Source organism: Molossus molossus, unplaced genomic scaffold (assembly GCF_014108415.1).
Source record: "Molossus molossus isolate mMolMol1 unplaced genomic scaffold, mMolMol1.p scaffold_m16_p_20, whole genome shotgun sequence".
NCBI lineage: Eukaryota > Metazoa > Chordata > Mammalia > Chiroptera > Molossidae > Molossus > Molossus molossus.
In genome coordinates, this window is record NW_023425356.1 from 23,470,980 (window position 1) to 23,477,085 (window position 6,106).

At 48.4% G+C, this 6,106-nt stretch overlaps 1 pseudogene; it reads right to left on the minus strand.

Annotated features, from left to right (window-relative positions):
* Positions 1–4,009: 4,009 nt before the first annotated feature.
* On the minus strand, positions 4,010–4,921 carry LOC118637235 (annotated as a pseudogene).
* Positions 4,922–6,106: the final 1,185 nt, after the last annotated feature.

Genomic DNA, 6,106 nt, shown 5'->3' on the forward strand with positions numbered 1-6,106 from the left:
GGCCCGCCATTGGCTGGTGCCCCTGAGGGACAGTGAGGCTGACCAGAGAGGAGGTGCCTGTCAGCCAGAGGGTGTTGGGAGAGTATAAAGGAGGGTTTGGTCCTGTCTCCTTCCTCACCTTGAGAGTGAAGAGTTACCCCTTCCCCCAACACACACATATCAACTTCTGGATTCCGTAAGTCCTGCTGGTATTGGGCTGGAGCCTGGGAAAGTGGCCCTGTCATTGTCTGGCCAAAAGCTGGGTGTGAAGTTTAGTCCTAAAGACAGATTTTGTTTTAATTTTAAATTTAGACTCGAGTCCTTTAGCAGAGTCCCTTCTGATTTCCCTTCTCCCTCCTCTGGTATTTTCTTGCACCTATACCCCAGGGCCTGAGGTGGGCCTGGAGGGAAAACTGAGCACCCTGAGGGGGCCTGAGAGGGGAAGCTGGCCTCTGCTTCTCCCTTCTGGTAGACAAGCGGTCCTACCCCTCTGGGCCCCGCATCGGTTAGAGGTGGTAGAGCCCACGTATGGGGTGGTTGAGGTGTTTCTCGCTGCCTGGCGTGGTCTGGGCAGGACTCTTGGAGCTTTGGCACTCCTATCCTTCTCCATTGTCTACACTTAGGGAGATCCGCCCCAATTTAGGTCTTTCCTCAGATAGGGGGAGGGGAACGCTTGACAGGGAAATCCCTTTTGGCCACACAGTTTACAAACCCAACATCATGTCTGTTTGTGTGTCTCTTAAGGTGAGAGTCTGATTTTTATACCAAAGAGGAAATGATTTTTTTCATATTTGGTTTGTCTATTATATAAATATAAATATATATATATATATATATACAGTTATATATTATTTTTTTGGTTCTCTCTCGTTTTTTAGGGAGGGAAGAAAGTACCAAGTTGCATTGAGCTGTAATTAAGGAACATTCTGTATAATTTATGACACATTTCTATACTTGCAAAAATTATATCATTTTATGAATATAAGAGAAAAATACCTTTTTATAAAATTTCAGTTTCTGAGAAGTGTGTAATTTGTTTCTTTTCTGATGTTTAACCAAGACTGGTGGTCAAAGTAAAGAGAACCTCTTTCTTGAATAGAATGGGAGGGTAGATCTGGGCCGAGTGGAGAAGATGGTCTGACTGGTGGGGTGCAGCCCCTCTGCACACCCCCCAGACCCAGTTTCAACGGGAAGGTGGGGGAGTGGGTGGGACGGAGAGGGACTTTGTGTTCAGCTGATGGGTGCTTAGGACCTCGAACTGGTCCCCTTTCCAAACAAGCTAACTTTTCCTTTGTAACACATGCCAAATGGGTGGGTAAGTGCAGGGGAAGCACCAGGTAAATATTTTACATTTTTGTTGTTTTTTGCTTTCACCCCACATCTTTTCCATTGGTACCAACCTCACAGACTCACATCTTCCTGGTTTTTCATAGAAGTAAATATCAAAAGGACTAAATGTTACAGACAAGACTGCAGGAATTTAAGGTTAGTAAATAAGGTGAGCTCCCCTCTAGGGAAGGGAGAGTAGGGTGAGGACCTGTGTCACAGGAGAGCCTGGGACTAGGGGCTCCTTCTGATGTCCATCCACCTCCCCCCTCCATCTGGTTTCCTACTCAGACTTTTTTTTTTTTTTATCCTCACCCGAGGACATTTTTCCATTTTTTGTTCAGATAGAGCAGGAGGGAGAGAGAGGAAGAGAGAGAGAGAGAAACATCGATGTGAAGGGACACATCGAGTGGCTGCCACCCGCATGACCAGCCAGGGCCGGGGACAAACTGCAACCGAGGTACGTGCCCTTAGCGGGAACCGAACCCGGGTCTCTCTGTACCGCAGGCTGATGCTCCAACCGCTGAGCCAAACCGGCCAGGGCCTACTCAGACTTAACCAGTCTCTTCTGTCACAGTGACACCCCTTTCTCTTCTTTCTCAGGAATATATAGTTTCAAGTAGGTGTTAAGCTTGGATGGAAGACATGGAGATAAGACCATTTTTTGTTGTTAATCCTCACCGGGAGGAAATTTCCCATTGTTTTTTTTTTTTTTTTTTTAGATAGAATGGAAGGGAGGAAGTGGGGGCTGAGAGAGAGAGAAGGAGAAACATGGATGCGAGACCCTAACTGGGGCTGAGGATCAAACCTGCAACTGGAGTACATGCTCTTGACTGGGAATCGAACCCAAGACCCTTTGGTCCAAGGGCCGACACTCCAACCGCTGAGCCAAACCAGCCAGGGCAAGACCAGTTTTCCTTAAGGAGAAATAATCCAGGGCAGGGACAACATAGACCCCTGGGACAAACTAGCCTCTTGCCTGGGTCTTTCTGGAAGCCTGACTTCAGGCAGCAAGTGGCACCTGGCATCAGTCCCCTCACCCCCAGGACACAGAAATAGGCCTTAATCCCTTGAGGTAGATAAGGCTTCCGACATTTTTGTCCTTGCCATCTTCCTCCCCGACCAAAAGGCTGACACCCACCTCATCCCATGGCAGACCCTCAGTGCTGTCATTCAACACTGCCTATGCCTTTGTCCCCACTTTGCCCTCAGTGCCGACCTGCAAGAGAGGTTTTGGAGAACAGATGAAATGTTATATTCAACCAAGAAGAGAACATTCTCCCTTGCCCCTCAAATGAGCTGAGGCTCTGCCTTTACCCAAGATCCCATTACACAGATCTGGGGGCAGGGCCAGCATTACTTTTATGCCCATTGTCACTTCTGGATATTTTTTCTTCTATCTGTATAAATGCTTCCTCTGAGTTTCCTGCCACTCAGATTCCCCGTTTTCTTCTCTTGATCTCCTACTTCCTTCACTGAGGACTTGGGCACTTGCCTGTCTTTTGGTCCCCACTGCACCATCACCCCAGTGCCTTCTCTGACAGTGTGGGTGAAAAGTCTGGCGGATGCCCTGGCTTTGCTCTTCCTCCCCACCCAAAGCAGCACACTCCCACGGACATTCACTGTCCCCGGGGGCAGCTCCACCTCCGAAATGCCACAATCCAGTATTTGGCCCTCCACATACTTTAGTCCTTTTTTTTAACCCTCACCAGAGGATTTAAAAAAAATTTATCTTTAGACATAGTAGGAGGGAGGGAAGAAGGGAGGGAGAGAGAGAGAAAGAGAGAGAGAAACATCGATGTGAAAGACACACATGGACTGGTTGCCTCCCATGTGACCCCGACCAGGACTGAGGATGAACTGCAACTGAGGTACGTGCCCTTGGCTGGAATCAAACCCAGGTCTCTGGTCTGTGGGACTACGCTCTAACCGCTGAGCCAAACTGGCCAGGGCTGTCCTTTAGTCCTTCCACCTTTCACCTGTGTGCCCAACACATTACGACCTCCTGCCTTGCCTTCTGGTCACCCAGCTCCTTCACGTGGGCCCTCACTTGCTTCCCAGCAGAGCCTGAGGTCTGACATTACCCACTGCCCAGGAGCAGCCCAGCACTTCCATTCTCTGTCCCTCACTGACTTGACTCCTAACGTTCACCTTTCCTCAGCTCCTCCCACCACCTCCTACCCTGCCCTCAGCGGCTAGTTCTGTCTCTTAGGTCACATAGGAAAATCGCTTCTTTAGCTTCCGGTCACAAGTTTCACTGGGCAGAGCAAAGCCTGGGCCCCTGCTGTTTGTGCTCTGGCTCCTCTATTCCCTCCACCTCAGTGCTTTCCGCCAGCCTCCATCCACTGTCCTCTCCTCCCGTCATCTCCCTCTGCCGATTCTTCCCTTCATGAAATAAGTAAGCTCAGGTGTCTTCTTCCCTAGCCCCTTCCTCAACCCTATAAACTGCTTTTTGATCTGTGTCCACGTCCTCACCCTCTTCCGCATTCCACTCCCGTAGTCTGGCTTCTCCTTTACCCACCCCAGAAATGCTTTCACTGAAATCACCCTTTATCTCTATGTGGCCATGCCCAGCAGACATGCAGGTCTGATCTTGCAATCCCTTAGTCATTTGACTTTGTTGACCACTTTTTCCTAGAAACGCTGTACTTCCGGCTGGCATTTTTTATTTACTTATTTATTATTATTTTTTAATTTAACAGGCTTTATTCACTTTTTCTTGTATAAAATTATGTGGTGGCCACAGCTGGAGCCTGGGTCCTCTGCACAGAAACTGGTGTGGGTCTTTACAAGATGGTTGGTGAATTCCTGATAGGGAGACTTGGTGAACACAGTCTCTTTCCAGAGATCGGGGGTGAGATAACTGTAGGTCTTAGAGATGGCATCAAAGGTGGCCTTGGCAAAGTTGCCCAGGGTGGCAGTGCAGCCCCTGGCTGAGGTGTAGCAGTGGTCAATACCAGCCATCATCAGCAACTTCTTGGTACAGGGGCTGAGACTATGCCAGTGCCCCTGGGGCGGGGATGAGGCACACCAGTACAGGGCCACAGCGGCCAGTCACCTTGCAAGGGACAGTATGGGGCTTGCCAGTCTTGTTCCCCCAGTAGCCTCGCCGCACAGGGACAATAGAGAGCTTGGCTAGGATGGTGGCCCCACGGATGGCAGTGGCTACTTCCTTCGAGCACTTAACACCCAGACCAACATGTGCATTGTAGTCCCCAATGGCGACAAATGCCTTGAACCGGGTCCTCTGGCCAGCACGCGTCTGCTTTTGCACGGGCATAATCTTCAAAACCTCATCCTTGAGGGATACCCCCAAGAAAAAGTCAATGATCTCGGATTCCTTGATTGGCAGGGAGAAAAGATAGATATTCTCCAGGGACTTGATCTTCATGTCCTTGACCAGGCGGCCCAGTTTGGTGATGGGGATCCACTCCTTGTCCTCTGCCTTGACTCCGGGAGCTCCGCGGCCGCGACCCCGGCCCCAACCCCGGCCACGACCTCGGCCCCGGATGCCGCTGCCAAATCCTCCACGGAAGCCTCCGCGGCCTCCCATTCCAGGGCCCCCGGGGCCCCCGGGCCCTCCCGCAGCACTGGCGTCATTCACCATTTGGTGTCTCCTCGGGAAAGAAGCTGGCATTTTTTTTTTAATTAAACATTTTTTTCAATTACAGTTAGCATTCAATATTATATTAGTTTCAGGTGAACAGCATGATGTTAGACATTTACATAATTTACGAAGTGGTCCCTCCCATAAGTCTTGCACCCACCTAGCATGATACAATTATTATAATATTATTGACTACATTCCCTATGCTGTACTTTACATCCTGTGACTGTGTTGTAACTGCCAGTTTGTATTTTTTAAACAATACATTTGTATTGATTTTTTAGAGAGTGAGGAAGGGAGAGAGAAACATCAACGTGAGGCTGCCTCCTGCACACCCCCCACTGGAGCCTGCAACCTGGACATGTGCCCTGACTGGGAATCGAACCAGTGACCTCTCGGTGCACAGGTGGAAGCCCAACCACTTAGCCACACCAGCCAGGCCAATTTGTAATTCTGAGTTCCTTTACTTTTTTCACTCAGCACCTACCTCCCATCTGGCAACCATTAGTTTGTTCTCTTTATCTATGAGTTTCTCTCTCTTAGTTTATTTTGTTTTTTTCGATTCCAAAAATAAGTGAAATCATATAGTACGTCTTTTTCTCTGACTTATTTCACTCGACATAATACCCTCTAGGTCCATTCATGCTGTTGCAAATGCTAAGATTTCAATCTTATTTAATTGCCTACTAATATTTCATCACATATATGTACATGTCCTCTTTATCCATTTGTGTCTTGATTGGAGCATTTAATTCATTTACATTTCATAGATATGTAATTGTTGCCATTTTAAAAATTGTTTTCTGGCCCTGGCCGGTTTGGCTCAGCGGTTGGAGCATCGGCCTATGGAACAGAGAGACCGGGTTCGGTTCCCGCTAAGGGCACGTGCCTCGGTTGCAGTTTGTCCCCGGCCCTGGTTGGGTCGTGCGGGTGGCAACCACTCGATGTGTCCCTTTCACGTCAATGTGTGTGTGTCTCTCTCTCTCCCCCTCCCACTCTATCTGAACAAAGAATGGAAAAATGTCCCTGGGTGAGGAAAACAAGAAAACAACAACAACAACAAAAATAAAAATTGTTTTTTGATTGTAGTTTTTTTTTTTTTTTTTTTTTGAGGAATTAACAGTCAATTTTATTGGCTCAGACCAGGAGTCCATGAGTCTTGAGGACCTCTGTATATGTGCCAGTCTTCTCCAC